Below are 18525 nucleotides of genomic sequence, written 5' to 3'. Positions count from 1 at the left end.
ATTTCCAATCCATCCCTCCTCTACCTCCCCTCCCTCTTGGCAACCACAAGTCTGTTGTCTATGTCTCTGAGTCTGTTTCTGTTTTGTAGATAAGTTCATCTGTGTCATATTTTAGATTCCACATGCAAGTGATATCCTAAGATATCTGTCTTTCTCTTTCTGAGTTATTTCACTTAGTATAATAATCTTTAGGTCCATCCATGTTGCTGCAAATGGCATTATTTCATTCCTTTTCATGGCTGAGTAGTAGTCTATTGTACATATACATATCATCATCTTTATTCACTCATCTGTTCATGGACATTTAGATTGTTACTATGTCATGGCTATAGCAAATAGTGCCTCTATGAACACAGGGATGCATGTAATTTTTCGAATTATATTTTTGCCCAAACACACACCCACAAAATTATACTTTAGTCCAAACATATGATTTCTGGATCATATGGAGAAAAGGGAACCCTCCTACATTTTGGTGCAAATGTAAATTGGAAAGCCACTATGGAAAACAGTATGGAGGTTCCTCAGAAAATCAAAAACAGAGTTGCCATATGATCTTGCTGCTATGTTCTTACATGAAATAAAAAGTTCAGAGCCCTAAGTTCAGAGCACTAAGAAGACATCTGCCAGCTATGTGAGAAGCAAGCCAGAGAAAGGTTAAGAGTGAGCTGATACCAAAGTGACTCAAAAACAGAATTCAAATGTTTGAGCTCATGATGAAACAAATTGCAGGTAATCCTAGTATGAGCTACTGAACACACACCCCCACCCCACTCCCGGCACCACCGTGAACTGCCACGATGTCAGATGCCCTGCACTCAGAGGTGCACAATGCAGACATTCACTAGCACCTCCTGCCCTTGAGGCACTGTGTCTGGGCCCTGTAGAGATAGGCACTGAGCTGGACCTGCCTTGAGCTCTCAAAGGGGTTACAGAGGAAACACTCCCCCATGACAAGACAGTAGGAAAAGCGTGCAAAGTACCAGTACATGCGGGTGACCTTTGGAAAGTCAGGAAGAGCGCTGCTGCTGATGACTTCTAAACTGAGCCTGAACACCCAAGAGGATGTCCACGTATGAAAGAAAGAAAGAAAGTGAAGTCACTCAGTCGTGTCCGACTCTTTGCATCCCCATGGACTGTAGCCTACCAGGTTCCTCCGTCCATGGGATTTTCCAGGCAAGAGTACTGGAGTGGGTTGCCATTTCCTTCTCCAGGAGATCTTCCAGACCCAGGGATCGAACGCAGGTCTCCTGCATTGTAGGCAGATGCTTTACTGTCTGAGCCACCGGGAAATCAGCCCAGGGAACACGATGTGCTAAGGCCTTGAGGAGAGGAGCTCAGGGTGTTCTCGGAGAAAGTGACTAATCTGGTGAGGCCAGTGGCAGAAAACACAGAGGAAAGTGGTGGGACATGAGGCTGGAAAGGAATGTTGTGGCCAGAACATGGAAAACCTTGTATGTCAGGCTCTCGATGCTCATGGCTACTGCGTTTTGAAAAATGACACAAGAGAAAGTGAACTGGTAAAGCTATTGGAGCCAAATCCCCGCCTTGGTCAGCTTCCAGACATAGCACAGCTAGGAGGGTCTGAAGGAAAGCTTCCTGGGGCAGGACCGCTTCTCTGTGGCCCCACTCAGAGACATCAGAGGAGCGGGTGGCCCTTAGTGTTGCCCCAAACCCACACCTCCATCAACCCTTTCCTCTAGTCCAGAATGCTCACCCATGGAAAACCCAGAAAAGAAACCAAGTCTCATGCTCCAAACAGGATTTCCACTCTGCCTTCAGGGAAAATGACAATGCTATCCAATTTGATGAATCAGAAGAACATAGGCTAAATGCAAGCTCAAGCCTCTTTCCTGTCACTCAAGAAGCAGGAGCCAGAAGTCTATCCAGCACATACTGTGTGTGCTTGAAGCACTACATCACAAACCTCCTGGACAGTCCTGGCACCACATCATTGGGGCCTACATATGAGCCTGAACTGACACTATCTGTGATGTTACATGGAATCCTTTCCCTTAAAGGGAACTTTGCGGCAGGTCCCACATGGCAAAGGCACAGGCAAGGTGTAATTCCCTTCCTGCCCTTAAACAGTTCCCAGTCTAGAAAGAAAGATAAACCATAAACTACCTGATGGTGGGTGCCATAGCAGAAGCACAGATAACAATACAAATCCTCCAAACAACACTGTGGGTTGCCATGATTACTTATACAGACTTGACAGAAGAGGAAACTTATCAGCTTAACTGATCTAACAGATCACACAGCTAGGAAGCATCACAGCAAGATTCAAATCCAGATCCCATGCTTGTAAGGTATCACATGGTTATACTTTATTGCCTCAGAGCCCACTGTGTTGTGAGTCAGCAAAACAGAGAACAAAGAGACCAATTCTGGGGGAGTGTGGATGGAGGGAAGTGAGCAGTGATCAGAGGTTACTTCACTCAGAAGGTGAAGTATCCACTCAGAAGGTGGTATGTGTGCAGAAGTTTATAGGATGAGCAGGAGTCCTAGGGATGAAGATGGGAGAGATCATCTCAAGCAAAAGGAACAGCATGAGTTACGGCAGAAGGTGACAAAATGAGTGATTGGGAGACTCATGGGTGTTCACACTGAACAGGTACTGCTGTCGGATTATGGGTACCTGGGGTAGAAGTTTTCACTTAAATGCCAAAAATACTAGGAAAATGTTATGAATAACAAAATAAGTGAATTTAAAGTCGGGAAACATACAGCTGAGTATACAAGAAAAACAATAAATGTTTCAAAGCAGGACTGTGGTGTGGTCTCAGTTTTCCTTGGGATTCTGTGCTTCAGTGCTAAGGCCATGCATTACCCTTTCAAGACCTGAGCCAGGGTCGGGAATAATGGGCCTTCAGGTCCTTTCAGGTCAATGTATAGAAGGACACCAGACCCTCTGGAGGTTAGGACTTCTATACCTATCTCATGGATTCTGACCTTCTAGAGAAGAGCTTCTACAATCACTAATGAATTTCAGGCCCTCACTGGAACAAAGTACCTCCAGCCCCAGCCTCAATTGGTAAAAAGAGCATGCATAACAGGATAGAAGATACAGAATCAAAAAATCTTACACCTGATGTTTCGATTCTCCACTAATAACTGTGGAATCCTGAGCAAGTCACTTCCTTTTAACAACGGCACATTTCTCGTTCATAAAATGGAAATGACCATACTTATTAATACGTAGGTAATGAGCATCAACAAGGGATCTGTGAGATTAAATATAAGGACATGTGTCTCTACATGTGAGGTGACATGTTGAGAAGAGGTGCTCCCCTGAAAACCACCACATTGACAGGAATAGTACAAAAACTGCCCAATTCTCCTGGTGAAGTATCTAAATCTGGATTTGTCAACAATTCTCCCCATATAGAAAATTGAGCTGTATTCCCCAGGCAAGTCATTACATCTTTTTGTGCCAAATTGTTTTCATCTTTTAAATGACCCAGTAATCCCACTTTGGGCAATATACATAAGGGAATAATCCAAAAGGAAAAAAGAAGGCAATTTGTTCAGAAATGTTATTCATAGTGCTATTTCTAGCTCTTTATATATCCCTCTATTATAGCACTTATCTCACTGCGCTGTAATTATCCACTCCCAAACGCCTCCAAATTATCTCTGAATCCATCCCCAGCACCTAGCACAATGCCTGGCATACAGTAAGAACTCAATAAATGTTTGGTGACTAAATGAATGGGTAATATGAGAGAAATTTTCAAAGAAATTGAAGTGAACAAAAACAAAACATTGTTTCTAAGAGATGTTGTTAAAAAAAGTTTACCAAAAAAAAAAAAAAATTAAAAAGCCCTGATAACTATAGACTGCAAACTATTTGAAGAGGAGTTTGTGAAGCTTCAGGAATGAATTTCAGATGATTTTGTCTGTGATCTCTGAGCATCTCCAGGCTTAGGCAGAGTGCAGTGTAAGATCGCCATGAGACATGTACTAGGTCATTTTGGCCTAGTGGATTCCCTGTGTGACTCAGCCTCTACCTTACACTGACTACATCACCTAACTTCTCTGAGACCAGTTTCTCCACTGAAAACTGGAGTATTTACAGGAAAGCCCAGCCCATTAAAAGGAATTACAGAGAACAGGCAAGGGCCACCAAGTGTGAATTCAAATGTAAATAGATGAGAAGGGCTGGGGGTGCCCATGGCCCAGGGTCCCCAAGGCAAAGTGGGGCTTTGAAGCGCCAGGTCTTCCGGGCCACCACCAAGCCTTCTAAATCCATCTGACAGGGCGGCTGAAGGCGCCTCACCACAGAGTTTATAGGAGGCAGTAGTCTCTGCAAGAACAGAGCACACATCAAAGGAAAACACTATGTTAAATATGGCCCATAAAGTCAACATCACTGTGGATGTTCCCTATTCTTGGTGGGAAAGAATGCTTTATACAAATACCCAGAGAGAGCAAAGGAAGCAGCATGTTCTGCCGGGCTCACTGTGGAGCGTTCCCGAAACCCTCAGCCAGGAAGTCAGAGGCAGGAAGCCACTGTCCTCCAGTCCTTGGCCAGAAGCTCCAGGCTAGACACCAAAGCAGGGAGCACTCAGAACTTCCTAGTCCAAACCAGCTGCCAGGCTGTGAACCCCTACTGTGCCTCCGTGGGGTCTCTCAGATTCCTGCCACTTGAACCTGACATTTCTCTGGAGGAGACTGGTCTTGACATCCTGGAGACAATGCCTCGGAAGCATGTCCTGAGCAAATTCGCTCGCTTCTCTCTGGTCCCACTCAGACCGCCCTAATCACTGTGACCCTGGGCTGTTGCTTGCTTCTACTCCTGGCAATGCACTTCCCCTACGGCAGCTAGAGTGATGCTGGTAAATCTAACTCCAATGCCTTTCAGCACTCGACTCAGGTCCAAGCCCCTTCTCAGCTCACTGACACCTCCCAGCCCCTGCCTCGCCCTCATCTCATGCTTCCCCCTCTGCAGCCCATCCTCCTGGCACGCTGGGCTCCTCTGTTCCTCAAATACAAACTCATTCCCACTCCACGGACCTGGTATTGGCCCTGCCTCCTGCCTATAACGCTCTCCCCGCTTACTTGCCCATGGCTGGCTCCCCGGCATTCAGAGCTCAACTTAAACATCATCCCCTCCTCCACTCCCTCACAGGCAGAGCATCCTCCGTGAACCCTCCTCAGCGTTACTTATCATTCTCTGCTGTTTACATGTTCATCTATCATCTGACTCCTCCACATATCTCTCTAGAATGTAAGTTCCAAGGGATAGTTGTTTTGTATCTTTTTCTTCATTCAAACCCAGTACTGGATCCATGCCCAGAACAGTATGAGGCACATAAGTGGGAATCCTATAAAGATTTAATACAATTTGATGAAAGTAGATGAACGCATGCCACAGATGACAGAAACCTTAAAGGCTGCTCAAAGGCAGTAGTCCAGTACTGTGGCTAACATCCTGGATCACCGATGCCTGCACTTAGGAGATACAGTTTAGGTGAACTTTCCCACTTCTCTAGCCCTTATTTTTCTCAAGTAAAAAGGGCACACCAGCACCTGCCTTGTGGGAGTACTGGGAGAACAAAAGGAGATAAACCATGTGGAGTGCCTTGAGCGGAAGAAACCTTTGCTGTCATCAACTGCAGCCCCATCTTCCAGGAAGGAAAATTGAGATTCAGAAAGGTGCATGCATCTTCGCCCAAGTTAGACACTGAGTCAGCAGCACAGTCAGGTGAGAAGATCCCATCTTCAGTGTCTTTCCATAAAAATAACAAAAATACCTGATAGCATGTCACTCATTTATATATTCTGCCTCGTTCCAGAAAGAATCTGAACTATCTGACAAAAGATGTACATAGCTCATGATTTCTTTTTAAGTAAGAAAACTAGGAAGGGAGATGGAAAAATAAAGTGAAGGAAAAGGACAAGGGTTACAAAAGATAAGGGCCATACATCTCATACCATTTGCTAGAGGTAGGCTTTGCATGTGGCTCTGAGTTACCTAGAGGCCAATATAAACCAGAGGAAAATACCTGTGTACATGTGGTCCCTGGGAATACTTGGTTACTGAAATGTCACAGCGCTGTGTGAGAAGGTATCACCATCCAGGAGAAAATCAACCTGGTTTTTCATACTCTTGCCAGCTGAATTCTACTATCTGCTTCCTCCTGGTCACACACACTCTGAAGCCACACGACCTGGGTTCAAATCCCAGCTCCATTACTGACTGAGTGATGCTGGGCAACTTACATATTAAACCCTCGAAGTCTCAGGTTCTTCCACTATAAAACTGAGGTAAGAAATAACACCTACATGGATCAATGAAATGTGCTGTATATATAGAACTTATTACTATTCAGCCATAAAAAGGAAGGACATTATGACACCTGCTACAATATGAATGAATCCTGAAGACATTATGGTGAGTGAAATAAGCCAGCCACAAAAAGACAAATACTGTACGATTCCACTTCTGTAAAGATACCTAGAGAAGTCAAATCCATGGAGACAAAAAACAGAAGGATGGTTGTCAGGAGCTGGGGCAGGGGAGGATGAAAAGTAAATGTTTAATGGATACAAAGTTTCAGTCCACAAGATAAAAAGCATTCTGGAGACTGATTGACCAACATATGACTGTACTGAACACTACTGAGCTGTACACTTAAAAATGGTCAAAACAGTAAAAACGGTTATGTGTATTCTACCCAAATCAAAAGCAATTAAAAAATTAGTACCAACTCAATCACTTGGCTGTACAATAGAAATTAACACAACACTGTAAAACAACTATACTTCAATGAGATGAATTCTTTAAAAAATAAAGAAATACATACCAAAAAATAGTACCTACTCACAGGTAGCTATAGTGGAGAATCAGTGTAGGTCAGGTGCTCAGCCTGGTGCTCAGCACCCAGAGAGCAGTCAGTGCACATCAGTTCTCCCTGTTTGTAGGGATAGTATTCCCATTGGTACTATCAACCCTAACCTCTCAGCACCCATCGACAAAGGAAAAACATCCCAAGCCATCAGGCTTCAAGGTAGCTTCCTCCCACCTGGTGAACAGAGCCTACAAACCAGGCCCATGCACAAATGGGAAGGAGGAAACAGGGTGTCTGCATATTCCTGGAAGTCCCAGGCCAGTCCCCACCTTCCCAGTGCTTCAGAGAAGCTTAGAGAACTGCTTCCCCTCCCTTTCTCACTGACCACACAGACTCAGGTCTCTGAGTACTTTCTCCTCTCTATTATGATCTGCCACCTAATGCCACCGACATCAAAGTGCTTCTCCAAAGCACATCTCGAACATCTTTCCTGCATTAGAGGAGGGCCCCCAAGCTGATCAGAAACTAATCTGACTGCAAAGAGTTACTCTTTATGGCTGTGTAGTAGTACCTCGGGGACTGTAACAGGGTGGTGCCCTCTTGGTCTCTGTCAAATGCTGCTGTCACATCAAAGAAAGCTAAAGAAGTGTGTGTATGTGTGTGTGTCTAAAATCTATTGCGAGTCAGCACTCACCTGTGGTGGGGAATTACACTCCAGAATTCTTGCAGCTTCAAGAATACTGGTAGAGGCTAAAATGGAAAGCCCTGATCAGTTTCTTTCAAGGCTTGTGCAGAATTTCAGTGCCACAGATGAAACTGAAATAAAGGTGTTCGCTATTCAGTTCCTCCTCTTGGACAAGCTATCATCCTCTTTCAGGAAAGAGAGAGATGCAGGTAACAAAGCAGATCAGAAGGAAGCAGCTCACATTCAAACAATATTCACATGACTGAAAGCAGAGAAAGGTAAGAAGAAATCAAAGAAGGAAAAAAAAAGTGAACTTTTAAAAACCAACTAAGACGGGACTCTGAGTCTATGTAACATGATTAAAAGAGATCCAACCTGGGAGAACTTGGTTCCAGTTGTCATTTTCTCACAAATGAAATCAGTAAGTGCGGGCAGCTCTGGCATCTTGAGTTCTAATTTCCTCATCTGCAAAATGGGCATCTTCTCTGCCTCTGCCTAAGGGGCAGCTTCAGTGCAGTGGAATAAGAAAGAACTGAGAGTGAAAAGATCTGTATTCTAATCTCCCTAACCAGCCATGTACTTGTGAGGCAGGTGAGCTCCTGGGCCTCCCCTGCCCACCATCACCCTGTAAAATGAAACGGATCAACAGAATCGTGCCTAAGACTCCTTCCAGTTCTGACAGTCCATCACATTTACACGGTGTCCCGCACACCAGGCATCTACTGCAGACTGGATGTCATGCCAGTGCTCTACAGCAACCTTTTGCGTGCTCTTAAATCCAACCATAACTCTGCTTTTTCAAGATAAAATTAGCCCACCCCAAAGGTTCACAAACATCCCCTCTGGCCTGTTGCTCTAGTCCCAGCCGTCGAACAACAACAGCACTCACAAATTATCCTTCTCCCCAGCTTAACCTAGGCCTCAGGTAGAAGGTACAGCTGTCTAATTTTTAATAAAGAGTAGAATTTCTCCTCTGTCAGAGTGCATCTCTAGATCCCACTGTGAGAAGTATCCCCCTGAGGAAGCACCCATCCACACCCCAAATGAAAGCAGCCACGCTCCCAGCCGCGTCCCATCACCACCCAAGCCAGCCAGCCCTCGGACTCTGAGCCCCGGGTCTGCGGGCAGAGATGCCACTGGCTCTGGCAGCACTGGTGTACTCACGCACCGTCAGGCCCCACAGGCAGCCGGCCCTCCACTGGCACTCACTCTCTCTCACACACCCTGAGTCCCACTGCAAGGAGGTGGTCCCCAGGCCCGAGGGGAAGGCACTGAAACACTCTCTCCTTGGCTCCCAGAACAAGGGGCAAAGGAATGGAGGGGGAGGGGTGGGGGGGAGGGGGGCGACTTTGTTTCTGGAAGCAAGAATTCAAATCCTGCTTCTCCTAAACCCTGAGTCACCTCCTTCCCTTCCAATAGATCAGTGTGGTGGGTAAACATTTCCATATATGGAGAAGCAGCCTGGAGGATGTCAGAAAAATCACCCTTCTCGCCTCTGGCACTTGAAGAACATGCCCCACTAAAGACAGAATTCCTTACTGGGAGTGAATGATTAACCCCCAAAGAAGTAGTCTTAGCTGTTCCATAGGTTCTCCTGTTACAGGAAAAAGGCTCTCCTGCCAGGACAGGGAAGTGGCTGGGTTGAAAGGCTTTAAGTTCATCTCAGGAATGGGGCCACCTAGAATACAAGTACATTTATGAAGTTAATTAATTTATTAATTTATATATTTATTTAATTTATTTAAAGTTAATTTATTAATGTGTGAGGGGGAGTTGTTGGGGGGGTTTGCATCTGAAGAGATCATCAAAAACCCAGCTTGCAGCTCTTTTGATGGCAGGTGAGTCCCCAAACAACCCTTACACCCCAATTCCTGACTCCCTTGGGCTGAGAGTCCTCTTGGGAACTGAGTTTTGCATGAGTTCTTCATAGAACAAAGACATCAGGCAAGAAGACACAGGAAAAAAAAACTAGACTTCCAGGAGAACACTGGAGGAGAGGGACAGAAGGGTGACATGCCCAATTTAATTTGTAAGAGTAATTCCCTTGGTTTGTATGAGTAATTCCAATCCAAGGTCCTGAAAAGTATCTGATGACTAAATTGAGCCAGTGAAGTCAATGAGGGATGAATCTGATCTGAAATGACTCCAGACTGAATTAGGAGAAAGAAAGAGAGATGAGATGCTGGGGAAATGGCAGTATGGGGAAGTTGGGGTCTGCTCAGAGAAGGAATTCATGTCTTGGCTTCCCAGGGGTTCTACTCCTTAGCGTGATCTTGTCCTACTGTCGGCTGTAAAGACTCTGTAAGTCAGATGAGCCATTGCTCAGAATCATCACCCACTTACTGGCTTTTGCGCCTGCAGTATGAGGCTGCTTGTACTCACCTCCAGGCAATCGTCAAGCAATAAGCAGCACTAGCCAGGGAACGAGAGGACCCAAGCCCCACACCCAGAGATCAGTCACTCCTTCCCACTTCGCACAAATTCGTTCTCCTGCACTGTATATTCTCTCACCTACAAACTGAATAGACATCCCAAAATTGTCCAACTATGTCAGATCTGAAAGCAGCTTCTACTAGCCTATCGAAATAATCCTGATGTTTATTTTGATTCCTTGCGTTCCATTTTTGCAAGCATGCCCAAGTACCTGAAAAAATGGCAAATATTTCTTATTTATTGCATATTTAATGAATGAACACAAATATAAGTGATAAGTAGATGCGATAAGGCAACAGGATCGGAAAACCTGCCACATGTCAGAACCAGAACTTAGCATAGAATTCTTGCCACTGCAATACTCCCAGGAGGGCCCAGAAGTAGGCCTGAAGAGGATAAGGAGATGTCCCTCACTTGTAACTGAGACTACACCAACCATTAGACTTGGTGGTTCTGCAGAAAGACTGTCATCTTTTCAAGAGCTCAGGGTTCCTGCCAATATCCCAACAGGAACATTTCAGCAGAGGAAAGAGATATCCCATGGAAAATATTAATAGCTGCCCAGGAATGGCCTGAGAACTCTGAAAACCAGGGACCAAGGAGGCAGCCACCGGAATAGGAATGAAAACCAGAATGAAAGGTCTGTAGCTACCCTCCATTCTTCTAGTAGCATTTGGAGATGGGTTTCCATATTCACAAAGCAACCCTTCATTCTTTAATGCAGATGTGTCTTTCTTCCTCTTGACCCCTGAGAACAACTGGCTCTGGGATCTTAGGTGAAGAAAAGACCATAAAGGCCACTGAGCCCAGTGTCTCTCCTATCTTATCGACCCCTCCCAAGGCATCCCTGAGGTCTCCAGTGAGGTGGAGATCAGTATCTTCTGCAGCTGTAAATTCCATCTTTCCAGCAGAAAGTTCTTCTTTATATGGAAATAAACATGGTTCCCGGATCTTCAAACTCTGGCTCCTTATTCTGCCTCTTAGAATCATACAAACAACCTGTGTCCATGTCTGTCTCACAGGCTTGGAATTTTTGTAATTGAATATGGGCTTAGAAACAAAGCTATCCAAGATCTCATTCTTCAATCCCCCAGGCTGTCTCCTGACCATATCACACCACTAACTCCTAATGCATTTGTTGCCAACTTGAGAGCCATCTTTTCTGGGCTTTTCTATAAGTGTTAATGTGACACAGCCCATTCTGCATGAGAAAAGAGAGAAAACAGACTTTGAGGTCAGTTCCTCATCCACCTCAACACCATCCATCGGCCACAGCACATTTCCACCTTTTGTGGACAAAGCTCAGGAATGCAGATCCTGTCCCCAGCTCCCTGCTCCTGCTCTCCAGTCTGGCTGACCTAAAACTGTCTCCAGGATACAGGACTGTTCCAAGGAACACTGAGAGCAAGCTCTGTAAGAAAAGAGGACCTTGCCAACACGAGCGCTCTCAGGATAACAAAGCGGCCTGCAGGCAGGGCACCAGGGCCAATGTGCTGATCACAGGGCTGGGAGCTCGTGATTCCTGACAACTGCCAACACCATTCTAGACCTCAGTGTCCTTACAAAATAGGGGAAAAAATGTTCTTTTCTGCCATCGTTCTGACGTGGCACTCTTTGAATTCAAGGTACTTGTGATAATGATGCCTCACATTATCATATGCTTTACTGTTTAGTAAGTGCTTTTCCTGACAGTCTCATTTCATCATTATTGACAACTATCCCTGGAGGATTGTACCCATTGTAGTGAAACGAAAAGTGAGGCTAAGTAAGATGTAAGTATATTCCAAAGGTCACACCAACGGCAAGTAGTGAAAAGGATGTTGATTTGAATTAGACTATTTATAATTCCAGTTCTAAATTCTTCTACATACAAAATGTATGACTTCTGGCCAACTGCTTAACTTTTCTAAACCTCAGTTTCTACGGCTGAAAATTAGAGATGGAAATAGCCCCTGTGTCTACCACTCAGAGCAGTAATAAGGATCAAATGAGATAATGTGAGCAAAACCCTCTGGAAAACGCGTACACGTTACCAAAGTGTAGAGGATTACTGTGATTACTTGTCAATGACTGTGCATTCCACTATCAACACAAAAAGCAATGAGGTCATTCTCAAGACAAAGACACAGTAAGGCTCTGGGAATTGAAGGGAAATGATTTGATGTCCTTTCAGGGTTCTGTCTATACACTACTCACTCATGCAGTTGAAACTCAGCAGCAACTGTCAGATTTTCAACTGCCACATCACAAACATCTATAGGACAGCTCAAGACAAACTCGCCCCTTTTGGCTACAAGCAAATGCCAGGCCAAAAGGAGGTGATAGAAATGGGCACTGGGAAGACCCCGACCCCTATTCGGAGCCTCAGTTCCGAAAATGTGACCTGCGATGTTTTCCTTGGAGAAGTTGTTAGAAACACAGGCTCCAGTCTCTCCTCAACAAGACCATGGGGAAATAAACATATGGTATGGAGTTATTTACCAGACAGCACTAAGGAAGCTCCCAAGCATGAATTAAGAGTACAGGATATTTCAAGTTGCAGATTTCCATTCCAGAGGTCCCGCTGCAGGTCACCTGGGGCCAGAGGGCATGCAAGAGGCTCTGAGAGGACAGGTAGGGGTCTGGCTACCTTCAGGCCTTCCCCAAAGTCATCAGAATTCTATTCCATTCCTGCAAAGATCCAAGTCATGCACATCATTTATGGAGGGGCCAGATCGTCCCCAGAAATCCATTCCCAAGGCTGATGCACACACAGCTCAATAATTGTTTTCTGGATTTGCATTTTATCATCTGCTTCTTTGTGATTAATGTTGGAGGAAGGCATTCGGTTAATTTGTTGCATAGATGTGTGATTCCTACCATAAGCATGTGCCTGCATCCACAGGGATGCTACAGCAAGGGGCTCTGAGATGCAGAGAAGTTCAAGGAGCTCACAAGCAGGGAGGAGAAAGGCTAACCATAATACAAGACAGTAGCGTCCCCCTCGATGGGAGGGACAGATATCTGGGCCAGCTACTAAAAGTGGGTAGGACAGGAAAAGGGGGAACTCAGAGATGTACCTCCTTGATAAGCAGCTCTACATTTTTACCAGTGAGGCAGACAATACCTGGTATAGCAGGGAAGAAAGAGAGCTCAAATTAGAAAACCTTGAAGATAATCTATTTAGGATCTGTGTTCTCAGAAGCAAGGTATTTAAATTTTGCTAAGCCTCAGTTTTCTCAACTATAAAATAGGAAATAATATTTTTACACACCTAATAAGGTTTTTATGAGAATTAACTAACACATAAGTGGCTCAGCAGATTACAACAATAAATAGTATGTTATGATCACTACATCTATAAATATATCTATGTCAACAGATAAAAAACAAGTAGCACTGCATCCAGGGCAAAAAAGATGCTCAACAAATGGCAGAAGTCCATCTCTTTCCTTACTTGCTCTCATGAACATTTCAACCTACACAAACAATATGATGACAACAAAGGGCTAAAGGGAGGAACATATTTCTTGTCCCAAATTCCCTACACCTCATCTTTGAAAATATTACATCTTGTCTCTGGGAACTTTGAAACTCACGGCCTCCTCAGGCCTCCAAGGATGTCAACCAAGATATCCAGGTTGGAAAAGGTGAGTTTGGGAAACCACTGATCCAGATCATTGGCATAGGACAAAGTATCAGACTTGGCATCCTAGCACCTGGCTTCCACACTGACCAGCTGGGTGACCTGAGAAATCCCACCTACTCTCTAAGCCTCAATTTCCTTATTTGAAAAGTAAGAATGAGAACAATCCCGCCTTCTACCTCCTCATGATGCTATATAGAACCAGAGAGTTAATGCGTGTGAAAACTCTTGACAGGTTCACAGCTCTAAATTTATACTATTATCATTCTTATTATAACCTAAAGTAAAAAGCTGAGCCACTGCAAAAAAATAACTTAGAATGCCCCCCCAAACTTGGGAATCATCCCACCTTGAGGCTCCTGCTCCAACTACAAAATTCCCTATCTCTCACCTGAGTTTTGCCCCAGGTTCCCCTGAACATCCTGAAGGTGCTTCCAGATAAATCTCCAATTTCATCATGACTTTGCCAGGTGACCCCTCACCAGTGCTCTGAACTGCACAAAAAATAATGTCCAATTTCCCTCACGCCAGCACTCACGGCCTCCTGCATGGGCCCCCACCCCATCTTTCCAATCACATCTCCCATGATATTGCCATTGGGGATATCAGGTAAGAGTATGCCCCCAGTTCCTCCCAACTCCAAGATTTACCCATGCTTCCCCCTAGACCTGTGCCTGCAAATCTGAGTGCAAGCTCTCTTGACTGTAGCATGGGGAAGAGGAGCCCCGGGAGTGTTCTGTGATCAGGGTGTAGTCAGCAATGTCTTCACTGCCCCATCCTTTCTCTTAAAGATGGTCCCACCAATTACAGGCCCATAACATCCACATCACAGAAATATTTCTGTATTACTTTGCAGTCAACAAAGCTTTTCACATCCCGCACCTTTTTAAACACTTAATGTAAGATATGACCATGACACTCATTTTATAAATGAGGAACCTGAGAACCCAGAATATAGTCAGTAGCTAAGCTGATAACCAAGCACAGGTTAGCATCAGAGTCCATACACACTACACTCTCCCGCAGGAGCTGAGTGCAATTGAAACCCTGCTATAAAAAGTGCCGACTTCCCGGCCAGCTCACTGCATGGCCCTGGGCACATCGCTTTCCTTCTTGGAGCCACAAAATGAGGGCTCTGAGGTCATCCCGCATATCTGCACACCCTTTTCTCTCTCCCCTTCATCAGATTTCAGAAATGCAACCTTAGAGGGGAATTAACAAGAGTTACATCTTATGTCTTTGGTCAGTTCCATCCCAAGCTTTCCCTCCCAAACTCCCACGCCCATCCCACAAGAAGGAAGAGGGACTGACCCAAGTGTCAATAAGCCACCAGGACTCTACAGGATGGCTCAGAGAGCGCCATGTGGTAGCATCACCACACAGACAGCAAGCTGCTCCCGAAAACAACTGCAGTCATGGTCACAGAGCGTGAACCTTGTCAGCAGATTGCTGGCTTGATTGGCAATTTTTAATAAGCTCAAGATGCACAAGCATTAATGCGGACTGCACAGTATGCATCTTACATGGCCTGTGGGCTTCACGAGGGAGGGCAATGGAAGAATCCCTCTTTCCTTCAAGATGCTGAAGACTCTAGCTTCTCTCTTTAGCACAGGCAGCTACAACTGCTGCCTGACCACAGCACTCACGTCTAGCTCCACATCCAGACTTCTGGGTAGCATGCTGCCATCGCTGTGTGTTTTCCTAAAGCTCAAATGCTGACTGCCAGGCTCTCCCAGGACCACTGGATCCTAGATCTGGCAAAACTCAAGGAGCAACTGGTCCAACTGCTGTGCACAACTTGTACGGTACATTTGTTCATTCAAAAGCATCACTGGTATCTCTTTAATCCACAGCAATAAGATGAAGCTAGGTTTCTGCTCTTGAGAACCCTGCACCAATAGCTGCGATGGTTTCTCAATGGCCACAGAATAAGTCCAAGTGTCTTATCTAATATCTCAAGCTGCTCAATAACTCAGACTCAATCTTCTCTTTCCATAAACTCCCTCCTGATGCCACTCAGCACATATTCTTTGCCTTATTCAGACTGAATTCTTAGCTCCTGTTGCCTATGCTTCACCTGCTACCCTTTTCCATGCCAATATCAAATATAGATAACCTACACATCCTTCAAGGCCTACTGGTAGTTCTCAACTGGAACGAGATCAATCTTTGAAGAAAAGCAGCCATTTCCACAGTGTCTCATGTGTTACCTAACATCTCTGGCCCTGATCACTAAAGGACAATGGTGGTCTGGCCTCCAGCATTGACACAACAAAAAACACTGCACCACCTTCACAATGCCCCTAACGTGATGCACTGCCCCCGTCAGCCTGCAAGAAACCTCCCTTGCTTCTCAGTCCAGCCAGAAGTCTCTCTTCTCTGGCTGCTCAGCCTGCAATCTAGGACATGGACTGTGGCCTTCCTCGTACTGTTCTCACTATGCACTTGACAAATTATCTTTCCAGGGAGGGCTCCCAACGGGAGAATCTGTGACTTATCTCTGCCCACAGTGCCAAATCTAGCACAGCACCAGGCTCACAGTAAGTGTTTAATAAACATTTATGCACAAATTATGTAAACAAGACAACTGTCCAGGGCATGACTCTCAGGAGGAGATTAAACTGAGCTGGAAAATTACAAATCAACCACTGCTGTCAATACTAAGGAGAACTCATTTCAGACACTGGACAAATGACCTGTTTTGAGGTATATTAAGTATATCAGGTATATTAACGATATTCATTTTATTTAAATAAACAAAATACTAAGTAGAACACTCTATCAGTTATAGTACTAGAACTAGTTGTACATATTAAATATTCGGGGATAATAACCCTAGGTATTTTGAAATGACAGTCAGTGGTTAATATACTTTCTCAATTGGCTCCAAGTTCCCTTACCCCCTCTGAAGGGCCTTCCTGCGCCACAGAAAAAGATAGCTAAAAACTACATTTCCCATACTCCCTTGAAACTAGTAGATTAGATTCCAGGAATAAGATGTACTTATGTGAGACTTAGAAGGTGGAAGAGAGGCTAAATTCTCCCACTGCTACTTCTTCTGGCAAGCAACACCCTGGAATCATGAGCCAAAATGTCATTCCATTTGGTAATGGAGTACCGCCAATAAGCATGAGGATATTGAGAAAAGTAACAGAGGTCTCTGTAGGGGCTTCCTAATTCCATCTTCCTTCTCCCTGGATTGTGGCTATGGAATAAATTCTTAAATTCCATTGCTTCTGGCTCCCACTGTTCCAACCATTCCAACAATTCTGTTAGCATCTCCTTCCGTGAATTAATCCCTTTCCATTTAAAGTATGTGAAATGTCCTTCCTGCACTTAAGCCTGATACACGCAAGAAGGGGGAAAAAATAGATCAATTAATTGACCATCCATTTATTTATTTCTGATCTGCTAGAGAATCTGTGTCTGTCTATACCTAGTCCTTCTCCTTTGCCTCTGTGAAGGAGAAAAAAACACCTCGCTTCAGTGTGATGAGCTAAACAGACCAAAGGGACACAAGCAGCAGGTGTCATTAACTAGCTTAGGATCAACAGAAACTCTAATGATATAAAATGCAGCACGTTTATAGCACAATTACTATGACTCTTCCCCGAGAACTCTTTGGCTTGACCTCTTTGTTTTCCAGATCTGCTGCTGAATCCTTCAGTACCTCAAAGGCATACTGGCTACACACCTGGCCATCTGCTCTGGCAGCCCCAGAGAGGAGGCCTCCAGAAAGGTCCGTTCCTGTCCTTGCTTCCTTATTTGTCAAATGTGCGTGCATGCTCAGTAACTCAGTCGTGTCTGGCTTTTGTAATCCCATGGACTGTAGCCTGCCAGGCTCCTCTGTCCATGGGATTCTCTAGGCAAGAAAACTAGAGTGGTTTGCCATTTCCTTCTCCAGAGGATCTTCCTGACCCAGGGATGGAACCCTTGCCTCCTGCATTGACAGGTGGAGTCATTCACTGAACCACCTGGGTTCTCCAAGGATAGCAATAGTACCTTCCTCACAGTTTGTTTAAAGGATCGGTGGATCACTATGAATAAATGAGCTGCAAGAGTGACTGGCACACAATGACTGCTTACTAAGAATCACCCAGAGTGTAACCTAGGGGCAATCTTAGGGCACAGGTCTAAGTCCTGTTTTACGGACACACATTCTATAACTCTCCCAGGGTCAGATGGCTGATAAGCGAGGTGGGGGGGCAGAATCTGAACCCTGCTTCATGGCCTCCCACCGAATCCACAGTTCTGCACCTCAGCGTCTTGATTCCTAATATGCATACCTAACGGGCAAAGGTACTAAATGGGAAAAGGAAAAACAGTCCAGACATAACGGGGCTGTACCTTGGGAGCTCTCTGGGTATCATAGAATGATAAAGCCAATGTCATAAGCCCTGCCCTTCAGCACAGTCAGCTCCTGTGGGTAAAATTAGCTCAGCTCTGCTCCAGTGCTGCCTGGAGCCCCGAGGCAAAACTCACCCTAGGCACAGCACGACCTCACCTGACCCTCACTCCCAGGAAGAGCCCCTCAGGCACCTCATTAGGGCCTGGAATGACTCATTTTGCTGTTTCCAGCTCTGGCCGTTGAGGTCACCTCTCTGCTCTCCAGAAAGGCAGCTTCAAAGGAGAAGTAAAGATAAAATTTCAAGCAACCGTCCTGTATTCCTTTCCTCCTGGGCAGATCATGAGCAAAGATGGGGCGCTGGTTTGCCATGCTGGCCCTGCCCAGGGGGAAGGAGGTTCTGCTGAGTTCTAGAGTCCAGCTCAGGACCAAAGACAGACACTGGCCCAGATGGACTCCCGAGACTACACTCTTTAGTTTACTCTGGTGATGATGGTCCTGGTCGGGGACGGGGTCGGTCCATATCCCTGTGTGTGCTGGAGACAGAGCACAGTGATGATGACCACCACGGTGTCCTCTGCATCCTCCCAACCCGACGCCACCAGACTTGAAGGTGGAGCTCAAATGCCACTTCTCCTGG

At 45.3% G+C, this 18525-nt stretch overlaps 1 protein-coding gene across 13 annotated transcripts in view; it reads right to left on the bottom strand.

The window, feature by feature from the left end:
- The window catches only part of LPP (LIM domain containing preferred translocation partner in lipoma), a 728299-nt gene that overhangs the window by 663875 nt on the left and 45899 nt on the right, over positions 1–18525 (bottom strand). For 2 of the 13 annotated variants that reach the window (XM_081536682.1, XM_081536595.1), the window contains exon 2: positions 7492–7744. The exons of 9 other annotated variants lie outside the window; for them this stretch is intronic. The gene's annotated coding sequence lies outside the window, so the exon portion shown is untranslated. Of the gene's footprint in view, positions 1–7491; positions 7745–7857; positions 9161–18525 lie in introns of those variants that run through there. 2 more of the 13 variants (XM_081536613.1, XM_081536576.1) reach the window with 2 other exon arrangements.

The sequence above is a fragment of the Giraffa tippelskirchi genome, chromosome 2 (assembly GCF_054371585.1).
Source record: "Giraffa tippelskirchi isolate mGirTip1 chromosome 2, T2T-mGirTip1v1.2.pri, whole genome shotgun sequence".
NCBI classification, from domain to species: domain Eukaryota; kingdom Metazoa; phylum Chordata; class Mammalia; order Artiodactyla; family Giraffidae; genus Giraffa; species Giraffa tippelskirchi.
This window is presented reverse-complemented; position numbering and strand designations above follow the sequence as displayed.